This window comes from Bos mutus, chromosome 20 (assembly GCF_027580195.1).
Source record: "Bos mutus isolate GX-2022 chromosome 20, NWIPB_WYAK_1.1, whole genome shotgun sequence".
Classification (NCBI taxonomy): Eukaryota; Metazoa; Chordata; class Mammalia; order Artiodactyla; family Bovidae; genus Bos; species Bos mutus.
In genome coordinates this window covers 40,895,821-40,916,320 of record NC_091636.1, presented here as the reverse complement: position 1 = coordinate 40,916,320, position 20,500 = coordinate 40,895,821, and the positions used below count along the sequence as shown (strand labels likewise).

Below are 20,500 nucleotides of genomic sequence, written 5' to 3'. Positions count from 1 at the left end.
GGTTTGTTATAGCTTTACTTGCAGGGAGCAAGTGTCTTAATTTCATGGCTATGGTCCCTGTCTACAGTGATCTTGGAGCCCAAGGAAATAAAGTCTGTTGCTGCTTCTGCTTTTTCCTGCAGTCTACTCATGTTTGTAAATAGTCTCAAACTCTGCTCAAGTTGTGATTTGAGCGTACCACCTGCTTTCCTGTTGGCACTGTGACTGCTACAGTAATAGGCTCCAGAAATGACCCCAGGAAACTGATACTCAGAATTGTATCTGAGATGTGGAGAGGACGGGTTGGGGCAATGGGACAAGAGTTAACTGTGGTATGTGGTGAGGCTACAGCCACTCAAACTTAACAGTGTGGTAGCATGGAAGCTTCTAGTCAGAGAGCAAGACTTTGTAGACCAAATGGCTGTGGCTCCTGAATGAATATGGCTAGCTCTAACTAAAGATTTTGCAGACACCTCCCTTTTGACACTCTCGGGAAAGCACCTATGCTGCGCTTAGTCACTCAGTCATGTCCGACTCTTTGCAGCCCCATGGACGGTAGCCCGCCAGGCTCCTCTGTCCATGGGGATTCTCCAGGCAAGACTACTGGAGTGGGTTGCCATGCCCTCCTTCAGGGGATCTTCCCAACCCAGGGATTGAACCCAGGTCTCCAACCCAGGTCTCCAGGAAAGAAAAAGTAAAAGCTGTGAATACAAACATTAAGACACATGAGGAGCTAGATAGCCTCAATGGCAGCTTTGAAAGGGTCCGTCATCTGTGGTCACAGTGGTTCTGGGATAAGCCCAGGATGGTTGTAAGGACTGCAGAGTTGTAGCACCGATTAATGCCCAGTCCTGTGAACCTGTGAAGGGCACTGGTTGGGAAAGGAGATGCCATTTGGGCCCCAGATTTCCCTGGACCTCTGTTGCCTGCAGAAGCAGGCCACACCATCTGCTGCTGCCTCCAGTTCTATAACCAGCATTAGATCCTAACATTTCCGCTAGAATTCCAGGGCTTCTCCTGGAGAAACCCTATAGAAACAGAGGAACATATCTGATGATTTCTCCAGTCTACTGGAGGAGCCTAGAGAGCGTTTGGGAGAGTAGCTGCTAAGTGTGTTAGACCAGGGGGTCTAACACACACAGATGGGAGTGGCCTCTCTATTTAGTGACCACTTAAGAATGTTTGTGTTCCATCCCCGTGAACTTGGACTTGAATTTCTCCCTCCACACATTTTATTTTGCAACTTTTCTAACCTACAGAAAAGTTGAACAAATAGTAAAAGGAACAAACACCATTATATCCTTCACCTATTCGCTTCTTTCACTGAACATTCTCTCTTTTTGGCTGAACTATTCGTGGTATGTTGTTTGGGTCAAAGTATGTGAAAAAAAACTCAGCCTCCCAGAAATGTGTAGTTGCAAAAGGGAGCAGTATTTTAATAGAGTTTTCGATAATTATGGATACTGTTTGATAACAACTGGACTTCCCTTGTGGCTCAGCTGGTAAAGAATCTGCCTGCAACTTGGGAGACCTATGTTAGATCCCTGGGTTGGGAAGAAGGGAAAGGCTACCCACTCCAGTATTCTGGCCTGGAGAATTCCTTGGACTGTATAGTCCATGGGGTTGCAAAGAGTCGGACCGACTGTGCAACTTTCACTTTGATAACAACCACAAAACTTGACAGGTGGTAGTTTCTTAAAGGTCAGTTGCACTGTAGTTTTTGCTTAAAAGTTTGAGTTACACCATTGGCAACAAATGCTATCTGTTGTTTTCCTTGAAGTGTTGGGTTCAGTTTGTTCATTTTTGAGAAATGTCTGCTAACTCTACAAGTCAGAGTAATCATAATTTGTCAGCTGTTCTTGCAAATAAAAGCGGGGCTCCATGGAAAGAAACAGTAGATAAGTTCATGGTCCAGACAGTTGTGCTTATGCTCTTCCTGAAGAGAGCCGTTGAACTTCAGCTTCTTTCGCAAGAATAAAGACTTTGTTCTACCAAATCCCACTATTCTCACAACTTAGAAAAATTCGGTAATTTTACCTAAAAATCAGTTTAAATATCCCCAATTGTTCCCCTAACAATTAGATACCTGACGCGGTATCTAGTCAAGGTTCATGGCACTCATTTGGTTATTAGTCTTTTTAATATAGAATAATTACCTACTATTTATGTTTTCAATAACACTGATTTTTTTTTTTAAGAGAGTCCAAGCCAAGTGTCTTGTAGGATATCCCACATTCTGGATTTGTCTGTTTCCTCATGGCTCAATTCAGGTGAAATGTCTTTTGCAGGAATACTATTAATACATGGATGAGGAACACTACTGATACATGGGTGAGATGCTATTGATACATGGGTGATGAATGCTACTGATAAATGAATGAGGGATACTATTGATACATGGGTGAGGAACACTGCTGATACATGGTGAGGAACACTGCTGATACATGGTGAGGAACACTGCTGATACATGGTGAGGAACACTGCTGATACATGGTGAGGAACACTACTATTGATACATGGTGAGGAACACTACTATTGATACATGGTGAGGAACACTGCTGATACATGGTGAGGAACACTACTATTGATACATGGTGAGGAACACTGCTGATACATGGTGAGGAACACTACTATTGATACATGGTGAGGAACACTACTATTGATACATGGTGAGGAACACTGCTGATACGTGGTGAGGATTTGCACTTCATGTCTCACACTGGAAGGCACCTCAGGCCAGGTTGTTTTACTCTGGTCGCTAGGTTAGTTAAGGTGGGGATTGCCAGGCCTCTCCATTTTAATTAGAATACCTTCTTCCCTCATCTTTTCTATGCAGTCTTTGAAAAGCATGTAAGTTTTGGGGACCTAGTGTGGAAGGGAAGAATGGTTCCCATGTATTGGCAGTGGAGTTGCCCTCTTGGGCTTCTCATGCCACTGACCAATCAGAGGCAGAGAAGGGAGGTTTTGTAAGATTGAATTGATTGATGGCTGTGGAGAACTATGTTTGGAAACCAGGGGATTTATTGATCATTTACTATACTCCCTTGATGAATTGTCTTGGGCATTTATTGATATTTTATACTCCCTTGATCAGTTGTCCTGGTGAGTGAAAAACTGCAATGACCTTTAGAGAAAAGGACTCAAACACTGTAGCAATGAAGAGTTTGGACTTGCCATCTGGTAAGTAATCCTGATCCAGCCAAGATGCTGGGAAAGGTTAAGGGGCACATAGAATGGGCCGTGGGAAAAGGCAGCTACAGCGACCAACAGAGGCCTTTTGATGTCAGGAGTATCATAACTGTTTTGTGTAAATACTTGTCTCCCTCCCCTTTCTCTAGATGGGAATATAAGAAAATGGATAGCAACTAGTACTGACATGGTAGCTGATAGAACTTCACGCCTCCTCTGTGACAGGGGCTCGATCTTTCCATTAGGTGAAGGACCAGAAAGGATGCTGAAGGCAAAAAGTCTTGGGTGGTAGCTCTAGCTCTGTCTCTATCTCATCCCTGTCTATGTATCTATCTCTGTCTGCCTACCCACCTACCTGTCTTCCGGAGTGCATATGTACACACACACAGACTGAGACACAGATGCACACACATATACTTGTATACATATATGTACATAACAATATGTTCTATCTCGCCAGACCCATTGCACCTTGTTCTCTGTCCTGGGAGGCTGATATTGATAGATTATATCAGTAGGCTGTGCTCTCTTGTTTCTGGTTGGATTTGGTCCCTGATGGAAGGAAAGTGAGGTGGAGTTGGGGTCACATCGGGCTGGCAGTGTTTCTCATCACTGCTGCTTGCCTGTGAGTTTCTTCTGTTGGGTTTCCCGTAACTGCTCTTGTCCTTCACCTTTTGGTGGTGGGATGTGACAGCTCCTCTATTATTAGTAGCCCAGGGTTAGAGCATGGTTACCCTCTGGTTTTCCTGATCTTTACCCACACTTTCGTGAATAATCTAATGGGAAACTGACTGGTAATTGGCAGATACAGTTAACAGAGAGAACTGTTTTGGGGATGAAGAGTCTCTGTTGCCCAGACCTCTAGATTAGAATCAAAGGAAATATGTCTTTAAACCTTGGTCTTTGACCTTGCAAAAGACTTGATTCACTTAGAGTGTTTGTTCCTCTTGCACTATGTGGCTTCTAAAAACAATCATATCAATGGCCACAAGTAAACATTTCCTGGGTATCCCTGGTGGCACAGTGGATAGGAATCCACCTGCCAGTTCAGGAGGCACAGGTTTGATCCTTGGTCTCGGAGAGTCCCACGTGTGACTGGACAACTAAGCCCATGTACCGCAGCTACTGAGTCTGAGCTCTGGAGCCTGGGTACCGCAGCTACTGAAGCCTGAACGCCCTAGAGCCTGTGCTCCCCAATAAGAGAAGCCCGTGCACCGCAACTAGAGAAAAGCCTGCCCAGCAATGAAGACCCAACACAGCCAAATAAATAAATGGTACTTAATTTTAAAAACCTTTAATAAAGTAAACATTTCCTAAAATCATCAACTAGGAATCATCAATCCAAGAAGGAAGAGTTTTTCAAAGTTTGGGCCCCTTAATTTAATCAGGCAAACCTCTCTAGTACACGGCTACATATTCTCTTTGTCCCATCTCAGTACCAAAGAGGCTCATGGCTGTCAGGGGAACGTGACTACTGCCATCAGTGGGTGACTGCCTTCTGCTGTGCAGGGGTAATTACCAGGGGCCGCCAGTCTGCCACACACTGCCCTTGACAGAGGTTTCCAGCATGTTCAACTCCCAAAGCTGGTTGCCAGATGGCTTAAACAGATGAGGTCAGAATTAGATAAGGCGATGAGGAAGCTCCTGTTCACTCGAAAGGTGATAGAAGATGTTGGCCACCTTGAAGAGTGGACAGCGTAAGTCCCCAAGGCAGGAAAACCAAGCTGGACATCAGGAGTCCAGCCACAAGTGGCTGACCTGGAAGCCTGAATAATTTATTACAGGGGATGATAAAACTTTTGGCCAAAGACAGGTTTTCATTCTTCTTGTCTGCCCCATGATTGTTGTTTAGTCGCTGAGTCTTGTCCGACTCTTTGCGACCCCATGGATTGTAGCTCACCAGGCTCCTCTGTCCATGGGATTTCCCAGGCAAGAATACTGCAGTGAGTTGCCATTTCTTTCTTCAGGGGATTCGTGACCCAGGGATTCAACCCAGCTGTCCTGCATTGCAGGCAGATTCTTTACCGCTGAGCCACCAGGGAAGCCTCCTCTGCCCCATTGGTACAGGTCTTTTTACAGGGGAGGAATGTGCTGAAAGCTAAAGGCCTTGGCAGTTTATGAAAATGGTGATAAGCAGGTCTTTATCACTCTTCCAGTGGCTGAAGGAATGAATTGCTCTGGTTGTAGATTATGGAGGCTCATCAGGGTTGGGTTCTCATAAATGGGAAGCTTTGGCATATTTTATTTGTGCTTTTGTAATAGCATCAAGTTTATTTTTATTATTTAATTTATTTATTTTGGCCATACCACATGGCTTGCAGGATCTCCATTCCCCAAGCACGGATTGAACCTGGGCCATGGCAGTTAGTGACAGTCCAGAATCCTAACCAGCAGGCCACCAGGGAACTCCTACAGCTTATTTTTAAATACAGAAACTTTCTGTGAGTGGTTCCTGAGCGAGTGGCAGTAAGTGTCATGGGCAGATGTGATGGCAATTGTTTCAATTGTTTTGGTCTATGGTTAAGCTTCTGTGCATGCGGGAAGCCTATCAACAATTGGCAAAACATATTAATATGAACATCCATATCTTCATTTGTATCAGTCAATCTCAACACTTACATATGGTGGCCCTAGTAGTAAAAAACCTGCCTGCCAACACAGGTTTGATCCCTGGGTTGGGAAGACTGGAGGAGGGCATGGCAACCCACTCCAGTATTCTTGCCTGGAGAATCCCATGGATAGAGGAGCCTGGCGAGCTACAGTCCATGGGGTTGCACAGTGTTGAACACAACTGAAGTGACTTGGCACGCAGCACATTCCATACAAGGGAGACTGAATTGCCTTCTGTATGGGCTTTACAAATAGGAAAGGTCTGACAATTCTGCCAGACTACACTGGAGAAGCTTTAGCACATGAAATGCCTTCTTTCTCAATTGGAGGAGCCATTCCAAAGATCATGCAAGCCGTCAGGGAGAAGATCCTTGGTCACCATCTAGTGGTAATCTAGGGAATGTCCAAGGCGTAGCCATGCTGCACAAATTATCTGTAGTGAAACATTCGTCATTTCCAATTGGTTGTGGCCAATATGTTTGCAAAATACAATGAAAAATTATTAGAAAAGTTATATAAAAGTACACAGAAAACACAAGTTGCGATTTTTTAAGGAGTCAACACACAGCATTTTATAATCAGAACAAACAGAACATAGGGCAAAGAAAATAACTGTACACACAATTCACTGTGAGTGTAAACAGAGCTAAACAGAGTGAGATTCTAGTTCCTCATGTTAAATGCCTGAATGAAGTGTTGAACAAACACTATATGTATCATTGTTTAAGTTTTGTACCAAGTATTTGATGTAAATGTGTATCAATGTTTACTGTGTAGAAATAATAGGCTTTTAATGTGTTAAATGAACTTGTTTCTCACTTATTAAAACTTATCTAATCTAAATTGGATTGATGACAGTATTACTGGCAGGGATTAATGTATATATCAACTGTTCCTATGTTCTGTTTTCATAACATATATAGTAGAGAAGTCAGTTCACAGGGACAGGTTCAAGATACTACATTTTACCTTAATGTATAGTGAAGCAAGTGAAGCTATATTTCCATAACTGAGCTTCAATTCTTCGTAAGTAGTCAATTCTAACAATTCACTCTGTATTGTTATAGTTAAAAGTAAATTATATATTGATGAAAGAAATGAAATCAAGATACATTTGCATCTTTTGATGAAAATATAATTAAAAACATTCCATCCATTATCTAAAGTATTCATTGATAAATGTTAAGTTATGGCAAATGTTATTGCAGTCTATAAATTTTGTTTTTCCAAGTTATAACCATTAGATCTTATTTGCCATTGAAAAAGTTGCATGAAAGCATTAACATCATTTAAAGTACTGAAGCTATCAGGCAAATAAGTAAACATAGCTGTTTAAATTATATCTTTAAAAAGCAAAACCAAACTTTTATTTTTATGTTTTTAAACTCTTTATTTTATATTGGAGCACAGTTGATTAACAGTGTTGTATTTGTTTCAGGTGTACAGCAAGGTGATTCAGTTATACATATACATGTATTTATTCCTTTTCAAATTCTTTTTCCACTTAAGAAACCAACTTTTAAAATTAAGAGTTTGTTCCTGAGTTCAAACATTCTTAGCAAAACTTCCCATTTCAGTAACCACTGTACTTCAGCAAATGATAATAGTTGTTTATGATCAGCTTTTGTATTATCATATAATAAAGAATCATATAATAAAGATAATATTCTTGATGTTAAACCATTAGCTTTTATGTCATTCACATTTTTTGTTCCATCAATAAGCATACTAGAACATCTGATTTTATATTAATAAGTACACACAAAATTATGACGCAAATTAGTGAGATATTAAAAATTGGTTAAAGGTTTTATGGGGATTCTTTGTACTATTCTTGCAACTCTTCTGAAAGTTGCAAAGTATTTCAAACTAAAAAAAAAAATGACTGATAAATAACCAAACTGCCAAAATTTATCTACTATCATGATTGTAAACATTCCTATTAGATCTTTTAAAATAAACAAGCTAATAAACAATATAAATTATTTTCCCAATTTAGGTGGCAGTATAAAACCATAAACTGAAAAAAACAACCTGATTAAAAATCAACATCATTGTCAAAACTACAGGTTATAAAAGGAAATGCTTACATTTTTTAGATTTTTGCATATGCTCCAGGTCCTGCTGTTTGTGACTCCTGCTTGGCTCAGGCCTGCAGCTCCCCCTGCTGCTGCTGCTGCTGCTGCTAAGTCGCTTCAGTCGTTTCTGACTCTGTGCGACCCCATAGACGGAAGCCCACCAGGCTCCCCCGTCCCTGGGATTCTCCAGGCAAGAACACTGGAGTGGGTTGCCATCTCCTTCTCCAATGCATGAAAGTAAAAAGTGAAAGTGAAGTCGCTTAGTCGTGTCTGACTCTTAGCGACCCCCTGGACTGCAGCCCACCAGGCTCCTCCATCCATGGGATTTTCCAGGCAAGAGTACTGGAGTGGGGTGCCATTGCCTTCTCCAGCAGCTCCCCCTGAGAGGGAGACAAATACCTGAGTGGTCTCCGCCCTTTGCTGCTGACCCCAAGCTTGGATGTTGCACCAATGTCAAGTTCCTGTAAAGTGTTTCTGGGCACCTACTCTCAGTTTCTGTACTTAATTCATTTTGGACCAGTACCACGCTTTGTGTTAGGCACTGGTGTTAGGGAAAAACTGGTGTGGAAAAACTCGTCTGGTCTCGTAATACGAATTTTTATCCCTGCCTTACAGCAAGCAATTCTCCAGTTATTTATAGACACCAACTATGGGTCCTTTAAATCAGTTTTGACACTGCCTGGAATTAGAGTCAGATCTTAGAGGTTTAAGAGCTCAGGCCCTCAAGACTTCCCTCCTCCACTTCAGATGCTGACACGTCCAGATTGTCACCTGTGATTCTGATGGACCAGCTATAAACTAGAGGCTTGATAATTTGCTAGAACAGCTCCAGAAATCAGAATAACAGTTGACTCACTAGATTACAGTGCATTGTACAAGGATACAACTCAGGAACAGCCAGATGGAGGAGATGCCCAGGGTGGAGAACAGGGCCTCCTGGCACCTCCATGTGTTCAACAACCCAGAAGCTCGCCACACCCCTTCGCTTAGGGTTTATTTTCATTTATTTTTTATGAAGACCCCATTACTGTAGACACAACTGATTAAATCGTTGGCCTATAGTGATTAACTTGATCATCTCTCCTCCCCAGAGATTAAGGTGTGGAGCTGAAAGTTCCAACTCTCTAATCACTAGCTTGGTTCCCTTGGCAATCAGCCCCCACCCTGAGGCTGTCCAGGAGCTCCCAGTCATCTCATTAGCAAACAGCAAGACACTTACCACTTCAGAAATCCAGGTACCAAACAGGCTGGAGACCAAATAGGTATCTCTTACGTGACAGACACAAATCATTTCCAAGTGTTCTTTCTGAATTTGGGACATGATCTTGGAGCAATGTCAGAAAGAATCTCTAAGAAGACTGGGTGATCTGGGTGATGCCTGCAAATAATAATAATTAAAAAAAAAAAAGATGTGAAAGATTGGAATTCATTTTACAAAGTCTAGATGAAAAATTTTTTTTCTGTTTGCATCATGACAATACAATACAATTATCTGGATGAAAAAGAAATAAATCACAAAGACATTCTGTGTCACACTTTGACTGTCTTCCTTTCCCAATGATTATTGGAATGCCAGCAATGAAATATAACCAAAGATCTTGATTCCAATACTGGGACTGAGACTTTGAAAAGAGGGTGTCTGGTTGTGTTAGTTTCCACTTGAGAATTAGTGTCCGTTTGTATTTGTGGTTTTAAATGGGCCAGTAGGCATGTTTGTAAGATTCCACACCCCCCAACCCCAACTCCCCACCAGCAATGTTAGCTGTTTCTGTAGATAGTTTAAGGAGTATTGAGTCTTGCAGGTGAGTGGAACAGAAGCTGAGATGGCCAAGGGAGTTGAGTGTTTGCAAGAGAATATCTAAGTGTTGGATCTGGAAGTTGGGTAAAGGAGGAGGGTAGTATATGATGTGGGGGGGGAGGGGTAGGTGATGGATACTGGAAAAATGGTATTATTAGTGGACTGGATGTCTCAGTGAACTCAAAGAATTTTTGGGCTGGGACTTTGGGTAAAAAGCTATAATTTGGGTACTTGAATTCAAGATTTCAGAGATGGCCGAGAAGAGGCAGAAAATTTGCTTTAGATGAATAGGTCAGGGAAAAGAAAGACTAGGATATTGAGTGGGTGAAGTCATCTTTGAGACATAAGGAGAAAGTGACCAGGAATGCTATAAGTGACAGTAACTCAGAGGCTTAATGAGGGCCCTACAGACCTCAATCTGTAGTTTAAAAACCTTTAAATTCTTTTTGAAATAATTTCAGACTTTAAAAAGATACAGAAGCAACACTATAGATTTCTATAAGCACTCCACTCAGATCCTTAATTTTGTTTTTAAAGATTTATGGGTCTTCATTGCTACAGGCTTTCTCTAGTTGTGGCAAATGGGGTTACTCTTCCTTTCAGTGCTCTGGCTTCTCATCGCAAGGACTTCTCATTGTTGGGAGCAAGGGCTCTAGCACTTGGGCTTCAGTAGTTGTGGCTCGTGAACTCAGTGGGTTGCAGCTCCCGGGCTCTAGAGCGCTGGCTCAATAGTTATGGCACAAGACTTAGTTGCTCTGGGCATGTAGGATCTTCTTGGACCAGGGATCCAACCCGTGTCTCCTGCCTTGGAAGGCTGATTCTCAACCACTAGACCCAGGGAAGCCCTTAAAACGTCAGTATCTAATATAATGACCATATAATTATAAACATCAGAAAACTAATACTGATATAGTACAGTTATGTAATCTTACAGACATTAATCAAATTGTGTTATCATTCCATCATGTTCTTATTTTTGGTCCAGGAGTCAATCCAGGATCACACATTTTTGCATTTTTTCATTTTGCCTCCTGGGTCTCCTCTAATTTGAAACACCTACTCAATCATTCTGGACCTTGACATTTTGAGATATACTGGCTGGTTATTTTGTAGAATATCTCTCAATATGAGTTATCTGATGTATGCTGATACATTTAATTCTGCATTTTTGGCAAGGATACCAAAGTAGGGAAGTAACTATCTTGGTACATTTTATCAGGAGGTACATGATGTTTATTTGTCCCATTAAATGGTGCCAAATTTGACAGCTTGGTTAAGGTGGTATTGCCTAGTTACCACTGAGCCACCAGGGAAGCCTCCCTTTTAACAGCTTTTGGTTTTAGCTATGATAGATGTGGATAAAATAAACATAAAATACCAAATAAACAAAATTGTGGAAATTAATTCTAATTAAGGATAATAAGATATTCATTATTTTGCCAGAAGGTGGTAGCAAAGTTACAATCAGATCTTGGGTAAAAATTTGTAAAAAACCCCCCAAACTCAACAAAACACAAACCAAACCAAAAGAAAACAAAAAACAACAGCAAACTGGGAAAACAAGGGAATGTCACCTACCTTGTTTAGTATTTTATTTTTATCTTATAGTCTCGTTATTGTTGTTCAGTCACTAAGTCATGTCTGACTCTTTGAGACCCCATGGATTGTAGCGTGCCCGGCTTCCTTGTTCTTCACCATCTCTTGGAGTTTGCATTCAATATTAGTAAAAGAAAAAAAGCTATAAAATAAATGCAATTCTTAGATTGTAAGTTTGATGAAACAAAGGATTATTTAAAAATTCTTCAAGAGTCAAAGGCTCTTTTAAAATTTATTGTTTTTTTTTTTTTTTTAATTTATTTGGTGGCAGTGGGTCTTAGCTGTAGCAGGTGGAATCAAGTTCTCTGACCAGGAATCAAACCCAGAACCCCTACACTGAGAATGCAGAGTTTTAACTGCTGGACCACCAGGAAAGTCCCATCAAAGTTTCTTTTTAAATTAAATTTTTACCTTGTTAGTAGTACTCTTCACTGAATAGATTGGAGATAATGAAATTAATAGTAAATCCATAAACTTCACTGCATTCTATGTATTTCACAGTGGTATGCTATTTTGTGTCAAATTATAAGACTGGACACATTCTGCAACAGGAAAATGTAGGAAAGAAATTAAGAAAAAATGTCCTCTATGGAGACCATCATCGTTGACAGTCTCCGCATGAAATATTGAAGTAGAGAATGGTGAGAAGAATCTGAACAAATGTCTCATTTTCTTACTCCTATTTTCTGTCCTGTTCAGGCTGTTTTCAGCATTCCCTTATCTCCTTTCCACTTCCAGTTCATTCATTCATTCAGTTCATTGTCATTGCTTATTCCTTACTGAGTCTACCATGTGCCAGGTACTGTTCTAGATGCTAGACATCTTGCAGTGACCAAGAAAATTAGGACCCTGCTCTGAGGGTGCTTACACTAGTGCGGCACTACCCAAGAGAGCTTCCCGAGGTGTGGGCGATGCTTTCTGCACAACAGGCAACAGCTGCTGGTCACATGTGGCCACTGAACTCTTGAAATGTGGCCTCTGTATCAGACAGAGAAGTTTTAGTGGGTGAGACAGACAGCAAGCTAATGAACAAATACACTGGAGAATTTTGGAAAATGAGAAGAGGTGCAAAAATTCAACTGCATAAACGGATGGAAACCTGGAGAAGAAAGCAATGTTAGTTCCACTGGTCAGAGAAGGACTTTGTATGCATGACAAGTGAGGTGAGACCTCATGGAGAAGCCAGTCACAGGATAAATGGAGAGAAAAAGTGTTCTAGTTGGTATGACGTGCTGGATGGAGGGATAATCTTGTACCCAAGAGGAGTCATGCCTCTTCTTTCCCCACAGCCATTTGCCACTTCCCTGTTTGTTGGTTGTCTCTTTGGGTTTGCCTATCTTGGACATATCATATAAATGGAATTCCCCAAAGTACAAACTTCTGGGTCTGGCTTTTTCTAAAGTTTTCAAGGTTCATTCATGTTATACCATTTATCGGTACTTTATTCCTTTTTATTGCAAATAATATTCCACTGTGTGGATATATGCCACTTTGGTTTATTCATTTATGAGTTGATGGGCATTTGGTTTGTTTGGCTGTTGTGAATAATGTTGTTATGGACATTTGTCTGTAGGTTTTTGCATACATATGTTTTCAGTTCTCTTGGGTATCTCCTAGGAGTGGAATTGTGGGGTCATATGTTAACTCAGGGCTTCCCAGTTGGTGCTAGGGGTAATGAACCCACCTGCCGATGCAGGAGACGTAAAGAGGCACTGATTCAGTACCTGGGTCGGGAAGAGCCCCTGGAGGAGGGCATGGCAACCCACTCCACCCTTCTTGCCTGGAAAATCCCTTGGACTGAGGAGCCTGGTGCGCTACAGTCCATAGGGTCACGAAGAGTTAAACATGACTGAAGTGACTTAGCATGCACAAATGCATGTTAACACAATGTGTGTTTAACATTTTGAGGAAATGCCAAACTGCTTTCCAAAGTGGCTGAAACATTGTATGTTCTTGGTAGCAGCGTAGGGCTTCCCGGGTGACACTAGTTGTAAAGAACCCACCTGCCGATGCAGGAGCTGTAAGAGATGCAGATTCGATCCCTGGGTCAGGAAGATCCCCTGCAGGAGAAAATGGCAACCCACTCCAGTATTCTTGCCTAACCCATGGATGGAGGAGCCTGGTGGGCTACAGACCATGGGGTTGCAAAGAGTCCGACACGAATGAGTGACTAAGCACAGCACGCAGCACGTTAACAATGTATGTGGATTCCAACCTTCCTACGTTCTCACCAACATTTATCATCTATATTTTTTGGTTATAGTTATCCAAAACTGAAAACAAAAATGTAAACCTAATATTTTCAGAGGATAAGCCTATTACCTAAGACCTTGTATAACTAGACCTTTAGACTTTTGTGAAACCTAGTCTCTTTTTGCTGTCAGGCAACAAACTAGGTCCTACTGAAGGCCTGACTGGATTCCTCTGTGCTCTAGACATGAATGCAAGAACCAGTTCCACACCTTTCTTTCCTTTTCTCTTCATGATTTTTCTTCAGAGCTGATCAGTCAGTGATAGTGCCATGAAGAGAAGCATCCTTTTATTCTTGGTTCTCCTCACATCCCCACACACTCAAGAAACCTCACCCCGTTCACGTGCTCAGAGGTGTGCCGTGGACTCTAACTTACTTTCTGAGGATTTCCATGAAACTTGCTGACTCTAAGATTTGTGAGACATTGAAAACTGAAGCTCTGTTGCCAGAGGTGTCTGTGGAGCAGGCATTGGGATGAGAAATGCCTTTTAGCTCAGTAAAGACAGACAAAGAAGTCTAGTTGTCAAGAAAAAAAGTGGACTGAAGCTTTAGAACAATCTGTCTCAAAGGATTACTTTTTTTTTCCTTCTGTTGCTCTGCATGAGGGATCTTAGTTCCCTGACCAGGGATCGAACACGTGCCCCCTGCGGTGGAGGTGCAGCATCTCAACCACAGGGCCGCCAGAGAAGTCCCAGGATTACTTTTGAAGATGTGCTTTTCTAGCTCCAATATTCTCTAATTTATATAAGACCCTTACAGGTCAACCAGCCAAAGCTCACACCCAACCCAGGGACCCCTTGTCTGACCCGCCCATTAGATCTGCTTTGTGCTGAAACATTTGAAGCAATGGAAGGCCACTGTGACTTCATGAGACAAACAATTCTATTTTTGGAAGTGGGGAAGTTGAAGTAACTCTCCATACATCAAGCTGGAGTTTCTTGTTCAGGGAGGTCATCTAGTTTTATTTTTTGAGAGCTAAATAGGAATCTACACTTCTTTTGACATGAGGAAACCCATCAGTTTCCAGGTAAAATCCACCTGGGGGTCCCCAGGGGTTGTGTGGGGGAAGTCTCCCTAGGAGGCTGGCTCAATTTCCTGGGCATTCTCCCTAGAGACGCCCTTACTAATTACAGCATCACTACCTTATTGGCTGTATAGGGAGTTACGTCCTCCATTCATGGGGCTGTGTCTGCCCCAACACTTCCGTGCTCCTGCCCATGGCCCTTAACTCACCTCAGCACAGCCAAGACCACGAGCAATTCCCTCTCACTGTTCATACGTTTATGATTTGTAACAAAGTCTTGCGTTTACTCCCAGGAAGCCGAGGAGAGAGGGTGTGCTCAAAGATTGTATTCCAAACCCAGATTTCTTCCAAATTCCGTCTTGCTCCCACCCACTCTTGCAGCTTCTGGTCAAGGCCCAGGGTGAGCCATCCGTCCAAAGGTAAGGGCAGTGACGTCAACCCAGACCACAGGTCCCCTCAGGCCTCAGGCACTCTAAGTACCTGGGTTTGAGGAGACGCAGTGGGAGGCGTGGAGCCAACAGCAGGTCCTCGGCCAAGACCTCACCAGCCTTCCCACTGCCCACCCTTCTCAGTCACATCCCACTTGCTTTGTCCTTTACACCTTCTCTTGATTTGTCAAGGACAAGGTGAAGTCTACTTAGGCTATCACTGCTCAGTTGTTGATTCCAAACAGAAAAGAAATAACAAATTGAAAGGCTGAAGGAGAGAACTGAGTAAAGAAAACATGTATTTTCTCCCTACACGTGTCTGTCTGGGGAGTGAAAGATCCAGAAAGGGCAGCATGTTGGGGCTGTCAGTGGGGGTTTAAATTCAGCTCTGCCCTGGGTGAGGGATTTCCAAGGTGGCTCAGTGGTAATGAATCCACCTGCCAATGCCAGAGTCACAGGAGATGCCGGTTCTATCCCTGGGCTGGGAAGATTCCCCAGGAGAAGGAAATGGCAACCCGCTCCAGTACTCTTGCCTGGAGAATCCCAGGGACTGGGGAGCCTGGTGGACTGCCGTCTATGGAGTTGCACAGAGTCGGACACGACTGAAGCGACTTAGCAGCAGCAGCAGTGTTCTCTTTTTATAATGTCCTCACCTGTGACATCACCATCGAATTTGATGTCAGGAGACCTGGATTTCAGTCTTATGTCTGCCACTCATGAGCATGGGGGCGTTTATCAAGCTGCTTAACTTCTCAGAGCCTCAATTTTCTCATGTGTGGAAAGGAAACGTGTGAGGGAATATGGCTGGTTGCAGCACAGAACCAGCTAGTTTGATCAGCTGCTTGCCCGACTGCTTGCCTAGGCTCCCAAAAGGAGAAAAGCAAGAAAGATCTCTTATACATTGTTTACCGTACGTGCGCTTATAGGAGACGCTCATTTCACTTCCACAGTGCTGTTACTGATATCTTCCCTTTCCATAGAAGAGAAAATTGAGACTCGGAGAAGTTAAGTAGCTTAATAATAGAGCAACAGTCCTGTGTGAGTAACAAAGTCTTTCAATCTTATGATCTCTCTTGGTCTAGACCTGCACTGACCAATATGCTATTATTTTAAACCATTATAAAAAAATTAAACTAAAATCTGTCTGTGCCACCTTAGCCATGTTTTAAACACTCAGTGAGGCCAGTGGCTGGCGTGCTGGACTGTGCAGGTTTGGATTAGTGACCTGGAATGTGGGTGGGTGTTACTGTCCTCCCCTGGTCCACAGAGCAACCCTGGATGCAGATAAGAGGCCTCGGACTCAAAGGCCTTCAGAAACCAGAGAGGGAAGCAAAATGAGCTGGGGGCCGGCTATGCTAGGGGATCTGTGGGGTCTGGGTTAGACTGAGCAGTGGACGCCTGGTCTAAAGAGCAGCTGCTACTCTGCTTTGGCCAGAGGTTGGCCCAGGGGTGCCAGATCTTTTCTTTTTTTTTGACACGGATAAAGAATTTTTATTTTATTTTTTACTTGTATTATTATTATTTTAATATTTATTTATTTGTCTGTATTGAGTCTTAGTTACAGCGTGTGGGGTCTAGTTCCCTGACCAGGGATTGAACCCCAAGCCCCTTGAATTGGGAACACAGAGTTTTAACCACTGCACCACCAGGGAAGTCCCTGAATTTTAAAAATTTAATGTTAGATGAGCCCACAAGCCCCTAGTTTTCAAATTCTGCAGATGAACCAAACCACTGCACTTGAAACAACTTCCATGTGGTCAGCTTCTGAGTGGAGAGAGGAGATTGTAGGAATGTGGACTGGAAGAGGCCAGAACTCGGCATGAGTGTCTAGAAATGGGCAGACTAAACAAAGGAGATGGTGGCAGGAGAGAAAAACAAACCCCCAAAACAAAAACACAAGCTGCTCTTTTTTTTTTTTTTTAAGGGTCAAAAGTCAAGAGGGGTTTTCAGTGTGTGCACAGGCTGACAGAGAACAATAGGAATCAGCCTCCAAACGTGAAGGAGTTTAAAGTAGAAGCAATGATTTTCCCCAGGGATCATTGAGTTGTATGTGTCAACATTTCATTCACAGATAAGGAAGAGCAGAAGTGTTTCCATGCCCCAGTGTGGACCCCACAAATCCTTATCGTATGACTTCAAAATCATGGTACGGGGAGATGTCTCAAAGTAACAACACAAGCATTTCAGCAAAAGCAATGGATGAAGGGGCTTCCCGACGGCTCAGTGGTAAAGAATCCACCTGAATGCAGGAGATGCACGTTCCATCTCTGGGTTGGGAGGGTCCCCTGGAGAAGGGAATGGCAACCCACTCCAGTATTCTTGACAGAGAAGCCTGGAGGGCTACGTCTATGGGGTCTCAAGAGTTGGATACAACTTAGTGACTAAACCACCAACCTCCACCAATGGATGAAGGGAAAACAGTTTAGAGACATCACTTACCTTAACATATGATCATTGTGCTGTTATGTGATCAAAGTTATTGCATTTCTGATTCAGTCTGTTCTTCTGACTCACAAGGGTTAGAGATAGCTTTCAAATTATTGAAAGGAAACAGCATCATGCAGAAAGTGTTTTATGAATTCAACACTGTAAAAAAACAACAACAAAGCTTAAGTTAAAGTTCCAGTCTCTTTAACCATTTGTATTACTGGATTGTATTTACTATGTACTTCTGATTTAGAAAATTCAGGAAAAAAATGGTTTATTTGCATTTCAAATTCCTGGGTTGGGTCTTAGTTGTGACTCAGATGTTCTGCTGATTGTCTTAAGACTGCTGTTTTATAGTGTTCTATTGACATAACGCCAGGAATGTTAAAAAGAAAAACAGAAAAACAGATTGAGAAACTTGAGTCAAACTGAGGCACACATGAGAAAAGCTCATTCAAACGTGAAAAGAACTAACTAGCAGTCTTCACTAGATATTTCAAATGGCTGGGTGTTTGTTTTGTTAAAGGTCAAGTCTAAACAAACACTTACTGAAAGACAAATGCATGCCCTCTATTAAGTGCCCCGGGGCGGGGTGGGGGGGGGGCGGACAGGGGAATAAATCCAACACTCTCATTCCTGCCCTCAGCAAGTTCAGAATTCAGAAATGCAGTCATTGATATTTTCTTCTGAAGTTCAGCTGAAGTTGACAAATAATAGCCGAAGGGCTAGTGTTTTCTGGGCAACAAGCTAAGCATTTGAAAGTCCCTCCAGGATGCAGGCAAGAATACAGAGCTTACTGAGAAATCTGCAAAAAGCCATCGAGGTGTTTACAGATACAAGAATTGATTCTCCCTCAAAATGTGGATGTTTTCTGGAAAAGGAAGTGCTGCTAAACCACACAACTGCTCTTGTCTTTCAATCAGGGAGTGCCTTTCCTCCAGGAGTCTTTGTTCAAGCCAATAGCAAGTTTGTTAGATGCTTCTTTCTCCAGGGGGTCAGTCCTTGGAGAATTTACACTAGCCTGTAAAGAGGTCAAGTTTTAACAGGTGGTGGTGGTTTAGTCGCTAAGTCGTGTTCTACTGTTGTGACCCCTTGGACTGCAGACTGCCAGGCTCTGTCCATGGGATTCTCCAAGCAAGAATACTGGAGTGGGTTGCCATGTCCTTTTCCAGGGGATTTCCTGACCCACAAATTGAACTCAGGTCTCCTGCATTGCAGGCAGATTCTTTACCGACTGAGCTATGAGGAAAGCCCAAGTTTTAACAGGCACCTCAGCAAAGGGCAAGACATGTTCTAGAACCTTCTGGATCAGTCCTGCCTTCTGGATTACTCTGCCTTCTGGATCAGTTTTTGCTTTCTGGATCAGTCCTGCCTTCTGGATTAGTCCGCATGGACTGCCATGGCAAAACACCACAGACCAGGTGAATAAATGGAAACATGGACACAGTCCTATGAGACTTATGACCTCATTTGACTTTAATCACCTGTTTAAAGGGCTTCCCTGGTGGCTCAGATGGTAAAGAATCCTCCTGCAATGAGAGAGACCTGGGTTCAATCCCTGGGTTGGGAAGATCCCCTGGAAAAGGGAATGGTTACCTACTCTAGTATTCTGGCCTGGAGAATTCCATGGACAGAGGACCCTGGCAGGCTACAGTCCATGGGGTCACAAAGAGTTGGACATGACTTTCACTTTCACGTAAAAGTCCTATCTCCCCTCAAGGGTTTTCCTGATGACTCAGCGGTAAAGAATCTGCCCATGTGCAGGAGACACAGGAGACTCGGTTTTGATCCCTGGGTCCAGACGATCCCCTGGATGAGGAAATGGCAACCCACTCCAGTATTCTTAACCGGAAAAATTGCATGGACAAAGGAGTCTGGCAGGCTGCAGTCCATGGGGTAACAAAGTTGGACAGGACTGAGTGACTAGGCATTTCCTGTCATGGGGGCAGGGTTAGGGTTCTACCATTTGAGTTTTAGGGGGACACAGTTCAGTCTGTAACAACTTTTTTCATTTTATATATCAGATCATTTCATCTGGGAAAATGTGGTGTCTTTGAGTAATTGCTCCCTGCCCCTGATTTTATAAAATAAACAAAAAGCTATCATTCAAGGTGAGGACAGAATTTCCTGGAGAGGAGGAACAGTCAGATCCAATAGCCCTGATATTTGTCCCCCAAGTCCCACTGTCACATGAGGGCTCTCTCATATGCACCCCCAACTCCACCTGTGGGGGTGGGTAGTGGTACGGGTGGGGAGTCTTGTTCCCCCTTTAACAAAACTGGCCTTAACAGGGAAGCAAGACCCTTCCACTCAGACCAACAGCACGGCCGAGTTCGTGTCACTGCAGAGAAGCTTTCCTAAGACTTAGGACATGACAAAGAGCTGAGAGTTACTGAGTACAGCAGGAAGCACGTCATCCTTTGGCCACATTGTCCGTGTTAATGGTTTCACTGGAGTGACTTGCCTTGCTGCCTGGTTCCTGGGTAGGAAAGATACCTAAAGCTTCTAAGTTCTATCCCAAGAGAGAATTCTAAACTCCTTTTATTTATTTTTCCCTATTCCCCACTTACCCGCCAGCAGTGACCACCCCTCGGCATAGATCCCCATGTAGGAGGCTCCTCAAGATTTCGGAAGAGGATGACCCCTTGCTGGGAATCGTCACCCATTGGTCTCCATGTGTGTGGCACCACGGTGAATCACGGCTACCTGCCCAGTGCTCCAGAACAAGTACCCAAGTGTGCTGGGCGCTCTTGGTGGACTACATGGCTCACGTGCCATCTTCCTCTCGAGGTCCTGGATGGTCGTGACTTTACTCCATCTTGCATCACCCTTCCTTCCAAATGACAGACATCCTATGAGCACAATACAGGAGCCAAGAAGGAGGAGACCAAATAATTCAATCAGATCTTGCTTGGAGAGTTTATTTTTCATAATTACTCAACAGTCTCAGACAACACGAAAATCCTAAAATCCCTGTAGGCTCCCCCAGAGTTCCACAGCAAACATGAAGGGGCTGAAAAGGCGTATTTATACCTAGACATCATGTGCATCTAATCTTTGTGACTATGTTCAAAAAAGGCTATCTTTCATACATGCATTTTATCTACCAAATGAAAACTG

General features: G+C 42.9%; 1 long non-coding RNA gene across 1 annotated transcript; it reads right to left on the bottom strand.

Moving 5' to 3' along the window:
- Window positions 1-4,202: 4,202 nt before the first annotated feature.
- LOC138984204 (uncharacterized) lies at window positions 4,203-20,277 on the bottom strand. Its single transcript, XR_011461470.1, has 5 exons — window positions 19,951-20,277; window positions 17,393-17,539; window positions 11,233-11,392; window positions 9,076-9,234; window positions 4,203-6,211 (listed from the first exon to the last, which is right to left on the bottom strand). It is a non-coding gene; the product is annotated as an uncharacterized lncRNA (long non-coding RNA).
- Window positions 20,278-20,500: the final 223 nt, after the last annotated feature.